The sequence below is a fragment of the Strix aluco genome, chromosome Z (genome assembly GCF_031877795.1).
Source record: "Strix aluco isolate bStrAlu1 chromosome Z, bStrAlu1.hap1, whole genome shotgun sequence".
NCBI classification, from domain to species: Eukaryota; Metazoa; Chordata; class Aves; order Strigiformes; family Strigidae; genus Strix; species Strix aluco.
The window spans coordinates 13,610,746-13,628,480 of record NC_133971.1 but is presented as its reverse complement, the minus strand read 5'-3'; the positions used below and the strand labels follow the sequence as shown (position 1 = coordinate 13,628,480).

Here is a 17,735-nt window from a genome sequence, read left to right as displayed (position 1 = left end):
ACACTTCCTCAAAGATTAGTCACAGAAGGTGGCCTTCGCTTTATTGTAGTTAGAAGAATATTTCCTGCTACTGAAGTACTCCTGTCCTTTTTTCCCCTCTCAAATCCATATCCTAATGGAATGGCTGAGAATTACTAGATGAATTTAAATCCAAAACCTAAAAATTTTCCATTTTCAGTTATGATTTAGAAATTACTTGTCTCAAATCTTCAGCAGTCTAACAATTGCACATGATGGGGAAAACCTGGCACGCAAGTAAGTTTTTGCCTTTACATAAGGATTTAGGAAAATGTAGCTTGCACTGCTGGAAAGTCTGTTTTGTAATTAGTCAAAATGCAAAGATAAATGCAGACCAAGCATCTTGGAAGCTTTTGATGGAAATATTTGTTTACAGAAATATTTTTTAATGAAAATATTAAAAGCAGTTCTCTATTACACAACTGTAAATGGAAGACAGGTATGTACTTTGCTTAAATGAAAGCAACTGGGTTTGGGTTGACAGTAACTATGGACACAATGAGTCCAAACCAGAAGCTGTGCATATGATTACAGTGTACCACAGACTGAACTGAAGCAAGCATCAATGTGTTTGTGTTAGCTGTTGTGAAATAGCAGCCTTCAAACTAGCCCCTTGCCATCTTTAAGGCAAGGGCCAGGAAATACTTACCTCACTTAATTGTTTTGATAAATCAATTATATATATTTAGGACATAAGTGCAGATTATTTAAAAGTCATTCAGAAAGTTAGATTCTTTTCCCTCACTACTTTGAAGTAAAGAAATAACTAATCTTATCTCAAGAACTGACTTCAGTGGTCGAGACACATTTGCCAAGCACAGTTTCAAGTGGGTTGCTTACTCCACACCTCTCTTTGGGGAGCCTTATGAGCATGAGCTACCTCACAGCAACAGGAACAAGCCATGGTGGAAGACAAAACTGGACCCTACTGCACATCACTCTAGGTCATAGAAATGCACTGAAACACAGTCGGATACTTCTCCATCTTCCTACTCTCTCTGCTTTTCTCCCAAAAACCCAGACAAAACAGGTCATTGACAGGTCTCACTGCGAATGGAGGAAAGACTTAAGCCACCCCCTGCCATCTCAGCTCCCCAGCAGCAGTGGCAGCTCCAGCACATCGCAGAGCAGCCACAGCCATGCACAAACGGCCTGGGCAGCAGGAGCAGTGGGAAGTGGAAATCAAAGCTGGAGGCCACGTACTATCACTTTCAGTCCCACAGATATGCAAAGCCTCACTACAGCTTCAGAAACGTGTCAGGTAAAAGGTGAAGAGCCTTCCACATTAACATTTTACCATCAGGTTAGGGCACTCTGCTTTATTGCTTCAAATTCAACTGTTGCAGACAGCCCAGCTATAGGAAATGAGGTGGAGGCTGTAAATTTTAGGGTTTATTCTCACATCAGTGGCGGGTGGAATTAAAGCCCGTAATTCCCATTAGCAGTAACTATAAAGTAAAATCATAGTGGATGGATTTAAAGGCATCATTAGGAAACTTTTCAATATTTTGCCTTATTTTACTGTGGCTGTATCAACAAACTTTGCTTAAACTTCAAATGACTACCAGGAGACAAAAAAGAGTTACCATTTTATTCATGCCTCTTTTATTGCCCACAACTTAAGAAAACTAGCACATTTTGCATATTACTCAGCTGCACATGGCTGAAGTTAATGGACAATGCCAATTTCCCAGTCTGATGCAAGAGGTTAAATTTTTCTTCCAACCAATCTGCCCACTAAACATAACATCACTCAGTTAAGCCTATAAATACAACTGATTCAATTATCATTTCTTTTATTACTGTACAAGAAGTCCCGGTAAAAAATCCTATTAGAGTCCTCATATTTTTTACTTTTTGATGTACTACAAAATCTCCTTAAAATGCTCTATCTGGGTTTCATTTTCTCAAATTAGATGGAGTAGCAGTATTTATCTGGTCATGCATGAAATAAATGTGGCCCACCAAAGGCAAAACTTTGGGGTGAGATTATTATCTTAAAAAAAAAAAAAAAAAAAAAACAAAAAACAACCAAACAATAAAACTGTCTTAAAATTTCATCAGTATTGGCAAAACACATCCAGTTTTGGACCAGAAATTAGTAGGATGCAGGTATAGATCTGTATCCAAAAAGTATATATAATAAAAAAAAATCAAGTGTCCATTAACTACAAAGGGATCCAGAATCAAGGCTGTTTATAAGTCAATTACCAAGAGTAAATCATCACATACAGTTAGTTCTCCTCCCAGAAATAAATATCATTTCCATGTTTTTAACAAATCTCTCTCACTGAAAGACACCTAAAAGACAATTTGCTTATATGGAAATTACTCAACATTCCTCTACTAACAGATACTCACTGAAGTTACATTTATATTTTAATGATTTACAATCTATTACTGAAGTACTGTGATAGCAATAAAATATTTGGAAGGCACTGGGGATCATCAGCAAATCTCTAGTACTATTTAGATTCCAGAGGCGAGGGCGGTGTTTGGTTTTTTGGTTTTGGGGTTTTTGTTTGCTTGGATTTTTTTAAAGTTTTCCATACCAAAAACATCTACCACAATAACAGTGTTAGCCAGACAGTAACACTGATATCTACATGATAAAAAAAACCCTACAGCCTGAAGTTATCACTTACAACTCTACTTCCCCACCTCCCAACTCTGCTGAAATACTGGAGATACCTGATTTATCAGTGAGCTCAGAGATGGGCACATTCTGCTACTTCCTTTTCTTTATCTTACAAACAAATAGAGCCTTTTTCCCATACTTTAATATGTATCTCCAAAACTTGCGGATTGGTGGTTCATTCTACAATACAACCCTAATACACAGATATTTCTGCTTCTCTTTCACCCTTTCTTGCAATTTACACCTGTTCTAGAAAAATTTGAAGGTCCAGTTCTGAAACTCGGATAATAGGAAAAAAAACCCAGAAGTTTATGGTTCAGACTAAACACATGATGCTACCAAAAGCACATTAAACTGGACTACACCTAAGTGATGAGACAGCCGCATTGCTCCTTCTAATATAGAGTCGGTATTGCAAAATCAAGAATCTTGCACACCAAGAGCTCACAGATAACTCTTATCTGCAACTCTAAGTACTGGCAGACTTGCAACAAAGTTCTGCCTAGAATACATACGCTCTAATTTTAAGAGCTTCAGAAAACTCACTGTTGCTGAGTTCAACCACTACGTGAACAGCTCCTTCAGTCAGCTGCCAATATTCTTGGCTCCCAACTCTACCATCTCAACATTTGTTTTTTTGCTACCTGCTTCACAGAAATTGTGATAAGATACAAACACCTTCCATTGCACTATGAAGAAAATGCCCTGTGACCCTATTACAGATGACAGCATGAAGTAATGTGTCAACACAATACTTTCTCTACAGTCCCTACTATGACCTCTGGTTTTGTTTCACATATCTGTTGCTGTGCCACATAATTAAAAAATATTTGTAACTATATGCTTACAGCCATTTTTCAGAAGGTGAAGTCTCCTAATAGAAAAGCCTGCCCCTGTTTTCTCTGGAAAACATCTAAACTTTTCCACTCATGCCTTCAACCTTCATTCTAAGGATTAAGCATAGAAAGTGCTTTTCTCTCTTCTCAAACATTTCTCAAGCTATACACTCAACTTCTGTTAAAACATCCATCTTGGAGCAAGCAGGTACAATTTCCCTCCACTTGTGGTTAGACCACTGGCTTCACAATATCCACTCAACAGAGTCCATAGGTGAAAAAGGAATACTTAAGCCTCTAGGTGTAAGGATAATGCAGTCTTGATGTGCAATTATATTTATTTATAAATACACTGCAGGGACAGTTTTGAATTAATGAGCTCAGGTACTAGCAATAACAGGACTGCAGCCTCACAGAGCTCAGATTCAGATAGTCAGCTGATTAAATTAAGTCCAGGAAAGTTCTTTCATGTGCTTCTCCACTTACACTGCTAAGCATACTTGAGCCAGCTAATTCAACCGCTCTTGGCATATTCAAGGAGCTATAACTCAAACCTCAGAAATTTAATATGCATATTTGTTTTCTCCACTTTTTATTTTTCACTATGACAAATGATTCTTAACAACTTTCAAGCTGCTTTTATAAGCATCCCAAGGAGGGTTAAACTGTACTTCTCCACCCTTCAAAACAGTCAAGCTGCAAGTATGTCTGCTAATTAGGCATTCTACTGCTACAGTTTGCTTTGATCTCAACAACAATCAACTTCTCATGTTCTGATGATACAAGCATGATTAAGCACCAATCAGTGAGTTAAAGGAAAATAATGAGACAGGAATACAATATCATCTGTTCTCATCTCAGACTATTACAACATGCAGACTCCAGACATGTCAAAGAATATGGAAACTCTCTTGCTAGGTGCACAGGAAAGTAAAAATCAACTCAACTATGCAGGTTGATTGAAGCCTTAAATGATGAAGGAAACTGACAATGACAAATATAACCTAATGTCATCTCAACCACCAGTGCACCGAGAACCATTTAAAAATGCGTATTTTATAGCAGATTAGATTTACTTCATCTGTAGAAGACAGCTTTATACTGCCTGCTTTAAAAAAAACATTTTCTCTGTAATTATAGAATAGCTCACTTCTATCTCTTTCTACTAATTCTGGAAGAAGTTTAACACGTGGTAGAGTGCTTCAAGGAAGCCTTTGAGGAAGGCAGTGAAAAGACTCCAGGACACTATGGGTAGGCAGTGCTACTGAATAAACCATATTGTGCCACCTGGCTATTGAACCTTCCCACTTTTTGTAGCCAGGACCCGAGTGGTGTTAACACTGGTGCTGGGCTGCTACCCTCCCTCTGTTGCGGTGGGGGAGGGCCCTCAGGCAGGTGCAGTTGAAAAGACTTTCTAAACTGAGTATATCCAGTCCTGTCACGCGTCATGAAGATGAAAGCATTTTGAAACATACTTCTGCTCTGATATACGAGTGGAAGAAAATGCAGGAAGTAAAGTTTCCTACAAAAAGGCACATCTGATAGAGCTTGGGCACTGGCTGCCATCCTTCCCCTGCATGCCATGGCACCCTGGGTTCTGGAGCTGGAGACAAGCCAACAGAGCCCACCAAGTGGTATCCCCAAAGACAGCTATGAAATCACAGGGCTTTTTATGGAGAGGCACATGCATAATTAGTCCCATAACTGGAAGAAGGGAAACAATTTTGATATTGTACAGAGGAAACAGGGAACACTTCCCTCATCTACACCAACTGGCCACCATTAATAAAAATAATCTTTTTTAAATGTTGCCACTAAAATAATCACATCATAGTTATGATAAGCAGCTGTATGGAATAGGAAGGTACCAATTCCAAAGAGGTTTCAAGGTGAAAGTCATGTGATTTTATGCCCAATTTTCTCCATCCATGAAGCTGTACCAAATATTTTGCATTGTAAGGCTTAATGAACTAATTGGCATTTTCAACAATGTTAATGAAAGAAAAATTTATACAGCATAACATTTGTGAAAACTCTGGATTTCTACCACTGCCAACCGCTCCCCTGTATGAATGGGAAAAAACTTCCCCTTGCAAGTCCTGCCAGCACATGCCAAACCATGGATAAGAGAACAGCTTGTTCTTCATGGCCCATAAAGCTGTTGATCTTTCTGCTAATTAGTGTTCGTAGAGTGATGAATCTCTGATGTAAAAACCACACTGAGAATCCCTAAATTCATTTCAAATCAACCACACATTAGTTATATGGAAATAGCAATAATTGGTGAGCATATTTCAATGACTGATGACTCAGATGTGGCAAGCTGATCAAAGCAGGAATATTAGAGAATAAAAAATACATACATCCCAAGATTTCTTAAGTTTTTAGCTCTTCACTAGATCATGAGGTAACTCCATTAGTGTAAAGTGCTTTAGGATCTTTGGATTAAAGATTCTATAAAATGAAATCTGTATGTGTTAGGTACCAGTATTTGTGTAAGACCAATTTAAGGTTAGCAAGATGTTGTTCCTCGTGATTTTCCCTGAGGATTGCGTTCCTCAGGGAAACTGATTGTCCCTGAGGATTGTGTTCCTCGGGGTTCGGTGTTGGGACCATTTCTGTTCAACATCTTTATTGATGATCTTGATAAGGACATAGAGTGTATCATCAGTAAGTTCGCAGATGACACCAAGCAGGAGTGTCGATCTGCATGAGGATAGGGAGGCTCTACAGAGAGACTTGGATAGATTGGATCGGTGGGCCAACGTCAACGGGATGAGCTTCAACAAGGCCAAATGCCAGGTCCTGCACTTGGGCCACAACAACCCCCTGCATGGCTACAGGCTTGGGGAGGTGTGGCTGGAGAGCTGTCTGGAAGAGAAGGATCTGGGGGTTCTCACTAACAAGCAGCTGAACATGAGCCAGCAGTATGCCCAGGTGGCCAAGAAAGCCAACGGCATCCTGGCTTGTATTAGAAATAGTGTGACCAGCAGAAGCAGGGAGGTGATAGTCCCCCTGTACTCTGCACTGGTGAGGCCACACCTGGAGTATTGTGTCCAGTTTTGGGCACCTCAATACGAGAGGGATATCGAGGTGCTGGAGCGAGTGCAGAGGAGGGCAACGAAGCTGGTGAAGGACCTGGAGAAGAAATCCTGTGAGGAGCGATTGAAGGAGCTGGGACTGTTTAGTTTGAGGGAGAAAAGGCTGAGGGGAGACATCATCACTCTCTACAACTACCTGAAAGGACATTGTAGAGAGGTTGGTGCTGGTCTCTTCTCACAGGTAATTAGTGACAGAACAAGGGGGAATGGCTTTAAACTGCAACAGGGGAGATTTAGACTGGACATTAGGAAAAAATCTTTCCCAGAAAGAGTGGTCAGACAGTGGAATAGGCTGCCCAGGGAGGTGGTGGAGTCACCATCCCTGGATGTGTTTAAGGGTCGTTTAGATGAGATGTTGGGGGATATGGTGTAGGGGAGAACTTTGTAGAGTAGGGCTGATGGTTGGACTCGATGATCCCAAGGGTCTTTTCCAACCTGAATGAATCTATGATTCTATGATTCTAAGATAACATCCCCACACAATTAGAGACAATTAGCCTAGCAGGAAGTCTGTTTCCAGACAGTTATTGATGAGATAACAGGCAAGAGAAGAAGTTCAAACTATAGGTAACAGTGTATTTTTGTTCTTTATGCCTAACACAGAGCTTATCAGTACAGTAGAGTGACAACTGAGGTAGCTGCGGTGCTCTGAAAAATACAAACTCTTCCCAGCAATATGCTCTCCTACTTTTCAGAAGTAGAAAGAGAGATAGCAATCTCCAAATGCTGCACCAGAGCAACTGAGGACGCTGAACAGAGATGCACGCACACTGGTGCAAACTGAGGAGCTGCAATGGGACATGAAAGCAAGGCCAATTCAATTTGATTGTCCAAGTGATTTGCCAGGTTAACCCCCTGTCAGTAAAAGCTCATTTAATTTCTCAGTCTTCCACATCACTTTTCACCAAGAATTCTATTTAAACACCTCTGAACACAGCAAACTAGAATCTGTAGACAATTTAAGCCAAAAACCCTCTGACTGTAGACAGCCCTTTGAAGTTCGTGGAGATCAAGAAACCAGCCACCACAGAAAAGCAGTTCTTTAATTAAACATCAATTTATCCTCATTAGAAACAAGTCTTAAAGCCCCCGTCTGTGCACTGTTAGGAATCCTTAAGAAGGCAATCTAAGGCTGGGGCAAGAGGCATTTAAATATACGTGTATGCACAGAAGTCTATTGTCCCAAGAAGAACAGAGCTGACCTCACCTGACCACACTTTGCTCTCAGTCTGTCCAGCACTCCTCCAATGCCCCTGCATCCAGAGGGCACCAGCATCCGTCTGAAGCAATGACCTTTTCCCTCTGTATTTGATCTAGGGCTATTAAACAAGTAGCTACAGCCCAGCTTTGCGACAGGGCTTATTCTGCAGTTGAACAAACTGTGCAAGGATTGTGTTTTACACCATCTGTGGCACAAGTAGAATTTTTAAAGCTCCAGTTTACTTCCCAGGTAAAGGATGTCACAAGCACTGTTATGGGAATGCATGCACACAGAGAAAGGACAGGAGTTATGATACAGAACCAGCAGAAAAGGAGAAAGGCAAACACTGATTATTGTATAAGTGTTTTTGCTACCCAAAACTTCATAACTCTTTGTAAACACAACATTTTAAATTAAGAGGAACTGGTCATAAACTAGTTTCAAATACTTTTACTCTGAAGTTGCTTTATCTCATGAATGCATATGTTTAGCAACTCCCATTATGAAATACTATTTTTCATCCTTTCTTTCTATTACGCAGTACTGCTAGCACTTCACAACATGAACTATTAAAAGTAAATTTGCTAGACTAATAGCAGGACATATCCAATAAAGTATTTTCATTCCAAATTCAGTCTCTCTTTCTCCAAAAGTCTTCCTCTTGCCCCTCCTTGGGGATGAAAATTAAGGAAAGCAATACTGTCACAACAATTAGAATGAAGTGTCTTTTCCAAAATAATGGTGTCTCCAGGAAGAAACATTAATTTCTTTTATTGGCCAAACTTTATTTAATCTCAGTGGTTCCTCAGCGATTTTCAACAGGAAGCAATAGTAGATTTATTCTCAAAAACACTGATTTAATTTCCTTCAACTCCAAAGGGCATTCTTTGCTTGTCACTGAGAATGTGACTCAGCAATTCAGAAAAAAAAAAAAAAAGGTTTCAGTTTCCTTAAAGCTGTGTAGAAAGCAAGTTCAGTTTCCATCCCACCTCTCCAAGTTTCCAACCCTCCTCACCCCTGTGTTTACTTCCCACTGGAAAGACCCTGTACATCATTCTCAATTTTTCTCATACTCCTATATAAAAGGTTTTGTAATATACTTTAACCAATTCAGAGTAGTAGGTTCTCAATAACTGTAATCCTTCAGGTTTTGTAAGTCTCATTCAATATATTGCAACAATATAGATTTTATTTCTTCTCATATGTCATGCATAACATTATTCTCTCTTGTAAAGCCCAGTAAACTCATTTATTTGGGATCTATTCCCAGAGATAAGAACCCTATCCATTTACCTCTATAAGTATTCACCCTGCAGGATTTGAACTATCCTGTTTTATAGAAACAAATTAAATTTTATTTTTGTTTTTATCGTTAATACTACTTATGCTCGATGGCTCAATAATATTGTGTTTTTAAGAGCAAAGAGAAAGTCAAAGCACAATTCACTTATTTTCTAACATTTGGAGTGAGCAACAAGCATCAGCATAGGAATACTCCACAAATTTGTAAACTAGGACTCTTCTCTCTTGCTTTACTTACCCCCACTTAATGCATTTCTAGTAGTTTAGAAAAGGTAACATTTTTGAACAACAGAGGAAGAGACTTACCTTAAGCAGTTTTAAAAACACCTTTCAGAACTAATTTCCAATGAACTGATACCCATTGTTAAGCTAACTCTTAAGTTAAAAAGAGTATCAAAGGCAACAAAACAGACAAATAAAGGAAGAGAGTCATCACTCTAAAGTGGTATTAAAGATCATAAAGGTCATTTTCCAAATGACAGTTTACAAATATTTTTTTTCCCTTATGGACTATGAGTATCTTTTCAGAAACCTTAAGACTCAAACAGAAATTATGGAGAGGCTGTGTGAGCACAGAAGTAAACCCAAACCAAGGACATGTCAGCTCACGCATTTTAATGGCAGGCCTTCTCATTCCCCCGTTTGGTTTTTTTTTTAGTGATATTGTGATTCTTGTTATTTCAAACCAGAACAGTGAGCCACTCCTAAGCATTAAAGAAACTTAAAAAAACCCCAAAACTTAAGTATGTTATAAAGGTAGGTAAATACAAGTCCAAGGTAACACTGAAACTATTAGCTTCAGATTACTGAGCATTTGAAACAATTCTAGAAAATAGCTATCTGCAGTGGTTTCTTTAATTTTATTTTTTTTTTAAATCTTGAAAGAATATTAAGAACCTTCTGTCATCAGAATGACTTTTATTAATTTAATCAGTATCATGAAAGCTGTTAAGATATTTAAGCTATTTTAAGATGCCAAAGCCATTAGGGTATTCAGGTTCACTTAAAGTGCATTAGTAATAAAGCAATTTAACACCATTGCATACCATATTCGCAAATCCTGACGTGAAACCCTGCACAACATATTGCAAGCAGAAAAAAAAGCATATCCATTTCCCTTTATAAAGACCCCAAGCAATAATTCAAGCACAGACCAGAGACTACAGCAGCATTTGCTTCATTTGCTTTTGATTAGGCTGCCTTCTCCCTCTTTATCTGGAGGGCTTACACAGGAAAGTTCAATTTTTAAAGACCACCACCTTACTTTTAAGTTAAACAAAAACAAAGTTAAAAACCTACACCAATTCCTACTGAAATAATAAGTAGTGTCTCGGCAACTTTCAGTTTTAGTAAAACACTAGTTTGGTCTACACTTCTAGTTTTAGAGTAGTAACACTCCAGCAAAGCCAGAGAGTTCACCAACATAGTTAGCAAAACTGACACTTCAAACTGCTTTAAGTCACTTATCTTTTATGAAAGCCCATACAAATCAAATACTCTTACATTGTTTCTGAAATCTTCATAATACAACTCTTAATAAAAATGAAGTTGCAAGAGAAACTGCAAATCTTACCCTAGTGACACTAAAAATCACAGCAATGATAATGCACTGATGTGACACAAGAAGTTCCTATAGTAGTATCTGTCTTTGTTTTATATAAAGCATGAGACAAACTAATTTTTTAAGTTAATTAGGTAAAAAAAATATTATTTGTCACTCATTATAAGCATTGTAGGTGATTCTAAGGTACAGATTACAGACAAAGAGAAGCATTGCAATAGTTTCTTGGAGCTTCTACCAGCATAGGTAGGAAGTGAGAAAAGGAAATACTTTAAAAGCACTTCCCAGACACTTATGGCAGAAGAGTCAGCTTTTTCCACCAGGGCAGCATTTTTTATCCCCAAGCAAAAACATCTCTGAACAATGTGCAGAATCTAGAGACAGAAGACAGTCATATCTCAAGTAAACGTCATTTCAATTTTCTCTAACCTGAATTTCACCTGTTTGATTTTGATATCAGTCAACATCACTTGAACAGATAAAACAAGATGTTGAGCCTCAAATTTATCCCTTACACTAAATTCACTGAAATCTATTGTCCCTCTCACCAAGTACTTAATATCCTGCTCTTCACAACACATTCTTCAAACTGTTAGAACTTGTGCACTTCAAGAATATATTTAATTGCCAAATTCTAGTAAATCTAAAAATTCTTTTTCTTGAAATACACAAAGCAAGTGCCAGTTAACCTGTCCCAATGTTTTCACATTCATTTCACTCCACACTCAAAACCAATCACTCTTCAGTGACTGCTGCTGCCATACAGCTCCCATCATCTGGCATCTTCCACAGACACTATCAGGGCAGGGAGGGCCACAGCCAATAGCTAGCTGGTAATGTCCCTCCTCCCTCACAAGGACTTCACCAGATAAATGAGGCCAAACTGTTTTTACTCTAATGAAATCAAGTCTAAAGGGACCACCTGTGCACTTCAGTTCCTTGAGGAAACAAGATGTATGTGACCCCATGGTTGAATGCATGAGAGCACGTCTCAGACAATGCTTAAGCCAGCAAGCTAAGTCAGCAAGATACATGCCATATCCCTGAAAATTTCAAGAAAGGGGTCATTTTCAGGCTGTACTAAGCCACCTACCAGCACCCCATGGAGGTAGAGCCTCAAACGTGAGCTCACCCCGCTGACAATCGAGGAACCCATGCGGGAGAGACGGTGGAGCTCACGCCACCCCCGAAGAGTTCAGCCACAAGGCAAATGCCAGGGGTCAAGGTGCCATCAGCTCCATAGTTGCTAAACCTCCAGGTGACATTACACACGCCCCAGGCTCACCAGTCAGAGCTCCTCCAAGGCTTCCTCTTCTGAGCTGTCTTCCATCTGCACTCAGCTGCCTCTTAAATTTAGAAGACTTTCCAGAGCCAGAATAGAATTCAGGATTGCTGGATTTTCGAAAAGGCATAAGTGGGGGGGGCAGTATGTGATCAAGCTGCAAAGAAACAGAGAAAAGAAATATGTATATATAATGTTTAAATGCTTACCTTTACCTAAAGGTTATGACAGCGTCTGGAAAAACAAAAGTGTTTACAAAAATCTTAAGGTAATTAAATCGCTAACTGAAACCAGAAATTTTTCAAGTGCCAGACTTGTGGCTGGCTGTGTAGGAAAGCCATCCTCTTGTAACAGCTCACACCACCTCCAACCACAATCTCACAAAAGAGGCATTTTTTGCAGCAGTCCTGTCTCAAGGTACAAAGAATCAGTCTTCATCTTACTCGATCTTCCATAAAGCAGTCTTTTTGCAGGTATGAACCATGTGACCTTGCAACCTACACGATCTGATCTTGCCGACGTTTTCCCCTGGCAGTTTCTCCCCAGCTTCATGTGAGCGGTCACTAGATGGCACTGTACTATCAACAAAATGCAAACCACTACCAAGTATAGGAAAACACTGACAAATAGATTTATCACCAGTAAAAAAAAAAAAAAAAAACCACAATAATAATTTAAATTATCTTGTTTATGAAACAGGCATTTATTTACAGTGACTTTGAAATAAGCATAAATACAGATCCTCATTCTTAAAAATCTGTTCCTGTCATCATTCCTACACAACATTTCAGACCTCTGATTTTGACTACATATTTAATGTATCAATATATGATTAAATTCAAAAAAACAAAATGAAAAAAAAGTGAGCAAATACAGGCAAAAGAAGAAAAAGCAGGGATGTGAGTAAGCAAAGTAGGAGTTTTACATGCATCCTTTTCCTTTAGCTGGTGCAGTCACATGGTGTCACTATTTTGCAAACCACTGAAATGTTTCTCTCGTAACATTTAAACTCTGATTCTTACCACAATTTCTTAGGAAGCCAAGCACATCAAAGTCTTTTAGATTTTCACAGTTCATGTACTAAGACTTATCAGCCAGCCAATCACTCACATACCCAGCTGCTTCATCCTCTCTGGCCACTGAAAGGAAGAAGTCAAGGTCACCATAGTCACCAATGAAGATGCATAGTCAAGCTCATTTTTGCTTACAGTTAATCCCACAGGAAAGTACTGTATGGCTTACAAAGCACGTCGAATGCCATGTTTAGAGTTTCTTTTGTATTTAATATTTCAGGTTAGTTAGTGGTTTGGGGTTTTGCTTTTTAATCAAATCTGCAGCTTATTGGAAGTGTTTGCAGGTACACTCTTCTAAAGTATCAAGAAACACCACGGCTTGTGAATCTGCTTCTTCCGTGTATTAAGTATTATTCATGTTCCTGACCAGACATTGAAGTAACTGATGAACTCACAGCCCATGCCTTTAGCAACTTCCTAAATTGGGAGGTTTTGAGATCAAAGAATATTTAATTAACCATTTTTACTGTTTATCTTTTACAAACACAGGTGTATCACAGATACTCCTATTTCCAAGTGCTGAGACCTCACACGGTGAATTTACAAATCAATTAAAAAGGAAGTAACTGACAACAGCTGGGTTCTAAGAAACACTATTTTGAGACTCTCACATAAGCCTATAAGCAAATACTCAAACTGCTCGCTGACTGGATGGCAATGACTGCTCAGTGTTGCACTCCAAATGACTCCAAGCATCTGACAACAACATGATCTGACCAATGCTTTAAGGAATTATTGGCAAAAATTCATGCAGTTTCTTAGAAAAAGGTTCACACTTCGAAGTAACCAACCACATTTTAAGTCTCTTTCTCATAAGGTTCATCAAAGCTTTAAACAACAAAAATTTTTAAAAAAATTAAAATCAACAAATGCACTACGCTCCTTGCACATTAGCACTTAAGTCTACACAACAGAATTAGTGTCTTCCACCTTGTCACCTTTTCCACTTATAATCAGGTATATAACCTTTATGCTCAAGTCACTCCCGCAGTGAACACACTTGTGCATTCCACAACATGATTACAAAATTCATCATTTCCAATTAAGCTGTGCTCCTTTTCCACAGTTTTCAAGGTTTCAGAAGAAACTTGAAATTAAGGCTATAGTACACAGCAGCACAGTAGTATCCAGGTCCTCAATTCATATTTAAGACGCTTTTCCACTGTCCCAATGGGCAGCTTCAGAAAAGTATGATGTTTGAAAGCTAAGACAGATCAAATATCAACCCCCATCAGTTCACCATTTTAACAGCAATGCCCTGCCAGAATTCTCTTGCAAAGGTGCCTCCTTATTGCTAAGTGACTCTACCACAAGTGAAATTTCTGTTTGATACAATTCCAGCACCAACTTTGGGCACACAAGTTCTCAGCAATACAAACTTCTTCAAGGACTTGCATGCAAATAGAGAAGGAGACCCTGCACAGCTGGGCACTCCATCTTGGTGACTGGGACAGAAGCCACCAGCCAGGAGGAAGTAATTTTGACCCCACATGAACTGGTCATGCCTGAGGTCCCACATGTGGAGGTTCTTGGGAACACCACTGGGGAGATATCTTTCCCACCAACACTTTTCAACATGATGTCCTCAATTTGTAAGTCCACATGCAATCCTCTGACATAAGAAACATGGGGATGAAATGCAACTTCTGAAGTTTTGCATTTTTAAATACACAGGGTGAAATTCAGATTCTTTGAAGGAGAATGTGATTTTATTACATGGAGGTAACAGAACAAAAATAAGCATTCTTGCATATGACAAATTAAGGACCAATATTAGGTTTCACTAAGTGTTTCTGAGGGCAGAAGTTCTTTTTAATATAGGAATAGTCTAATTCAATATTGTAGATGACACACAGATCTGTCAGCTGGTTTTCAGCTGGATGTAGAGAACCATATTTCATCACCTGAAGCAACTGTACCAAAAGACATTATATGGTCTAGCACTACAAAGAAACAATATGGAAATACAAGATTTCATATTTTCATATTGATGGTCAACTCCTACTTTATGGAAACAATTAAACATATATCAACAAAGCATTTCTGAAAGCTATCCAAAGGCTCGCTTTTGCTTCCAAAGGGAAAAATAAATTGTATGGTGTTAATTGCTATATAACCCTGACACTCTATGTCATCATTACTGTAATTTTTATATGCTATACAATGGTATTACAATAAGAAAGACTTAGATTAATGAAGAATGAACTCTGATAAAGCTGACCGAAGTGCAGTAGTGATGAAACCAGAACAGACTTCAGCATGCAACAATCCAACACCACACACCACCTTTCTATTGTGCCCAATGTCACCTGCCCGTGGAACTGCATCAAAGCCCAACCTTGTTCTGCTGAGATAACTTTGCACCATCCCTCCTGCCCAGACTGACTGTTATGACAGATGGAGCCCGAAGTCATGATCTGAATTAACTCAGACATTTAACAGGGATGGCCCACAGACTGCAGGAATGGTATCTGTGTGTATATATTAAGAAACAAGAAAGGTGGTCATGATTAATTGGGATGTACTGAAAAGTGTGGGACCTGGGCATGATGCAAATGGTATAGAATAAGGGGTGGATATTGTCCTGGTTTCAGCTGGAATAAATTTTCTTCCTAGTAGCTGGTACAGTGTATGTTTTGAATTTAGAGTGAGAATAATGTTGATAACACACTAATGGTTTAGGATTTAAGTTAAGTTTAAGTTAAGGATGTTTCAGTTTCTCATGCTCGGCCAGCAAGCAGGAGCACAAGAAGCTGGGAGGGAGCACAGCCAGGACAAGTGACCTGAACTAAGCAAAGGGATATTCCGTACCATAGAATGTCATGCTCTGTACATGAACTGGGGGGAGTTGACTGGGAGGAGTGGATCGCTGCTCAAGCATCAGTCAGCAGGTGGTGAGCAACTGCATTGTGCATCCCTTAGATTTTCTTGGGTTTTATTTCTCCCTCTCATTTCTACTATATTCATTTTCATTACAGTTACTGTTATTTTAGATTTATTATTATATTTTTAGTTTAGTTGTTAAACCATTCTTATCTCAACCTAAGAGTTTTACTTTTTTTTTTTTTTTCAGTTTACCTCCCCATCCCGCTGGGAGTAGGGAGGAGTGAGCGAGCAGCTGTGTGGTACTTAGTTGCTAGCTGGGGTTAAACCACCACAAGCAGGCACAGTGTATTTGAAAGGAGTCTATACATTGTATCTACTGTTGCAGTAGACCTAGAAGAGTAGACAAGGATATATACCCTTTAATAGCCTTCACATAACAATTCTGGATGCTGGGGAAACATGAGTGAAACGGACTATAAAAAGTAGCCAGTTTTGCAAGCTCCCACTAAATAACTTCTTGTGCTGCTCTCCAAGAATAGACAGCTAGACAAACAGATTTGACCCAGAGGGCCTTTCTAGCCCCCACTCAGACCTTGCTTCAAGCAAAAGCCTATGCAGCAGATGAAGCAGCTTTTCTGTCCTCAACAGAACAGCCTTCCCCTCCTGCCAGGCAGACGATTCAATTCCAAGTACATGAAACCAACAGAGAACATTTATTAGGTACCGCTTCCTTGGAACACCCAGCTGATTTTGAAGAGGTATATCACAGCACATATTCAAATCACACAAAGTGATTAATTCAGCCAAATTGTTCAGTAAGAAGATTATGACAAGTTTAAATAAGTAAGTAATAGCAAGACCTATTCAAACTTGTCAATACTTATTTAAAAGACCTCCTGGTAACCTGAACACTATGAAAGTTCAGGCTGTGTGTCTTACCAGGTATGTATTGGACACTGCTGTGGGCAAGACAACACCAAGGCAAGTATCTAGAAATTCTACCAGAGATATTTTAAATAATTTTACTCAAGCTTCTTCTACTCACCATATTGAATAGTTTTGCCCAGCCACAATCATCACTCTATTGACATTTACTTCATCCTTACTAGCTATAGGGGCATGTGTTGATGTTGGATGACACACAAGAACAACAGGAGAACCAAGGTAATGGCTGGTTACATCTTTTTTTAGTGAAACTTGCTTGACAGCAAGTTGCAAGAAATACAAGAACTGTACCCCTGCAAGCAAAAGAAGACATTCATGTTATATTTTGAGGTTTTGGCTATCACATGCTCTGCCCACTGTCTTATTACTGTACTCAGGCTGCAAGCATACATTTCTTTAAAAAAGAGTGTGGAGAGAAGTGTTAATGACTTAAGGAGTAATGGAATAATGGAAGGCAGTTCTTCCACTTGTCTATGGAATTGCAGAACAGGGGAATAAAAGAGTCTGAGAAATTATTTCAGAAAGTCACTACTTCAAAGGCCTGTAACAGTTAGACAAGTGTATTTGATTGTCTTGTATCTATAGTACAAAGGAACTTAAGTTAGCCATATACAGGCTGTGTAGAGAAGACTTTTTTCATCAGTACTTATCTCACCACTAGTCCCTGATATTAATACTCATGATGCATGGATAGTTAACTTACGTAAAAATGCTCCCTCCCCCAACATTTCTTTCTGGCAAAAGCACTTCGAAAGACAGAAAACACACGGCAATCTCCAAGCTATGCAGAATGTACTGTTCTACAAAATTCATTTCTTCCAATCCATTTTTCCATACATTTCATTTAAAAAATTGCCTGTTTATGTTGTAGGTATGATAAATTTCTAAAGAACCACTGTAAAATTTATGAGATAACAGCTTTCACAAAACCCTATTCCCCCGCTCACTCCCA

General features: G+C 38.9%; 1 protein-coding gene across 1 annotated transcript in view; it reads right to left on the bottom strand.

The window, feature by feature from the left end:
* Window positions 1–12,061, bottom strand: part of MAST4 (microtubule associated serine/threonine kinase family member 4) — a 243,741-nt gene extending 231,680 nt beyond the window's left edge. The window contains exon 1 of the mRNA XM_074811703.1: window positions 11,943–12,061. The gene's annotated coding sequence lies outside the window, so the exon portion shown is untranslated. The remainder of the gene's footprint in view (window positions 1–11,942) is intronic.
* Window positions 12,062–17,735: the final 5,674 nt, after the last annotated feature.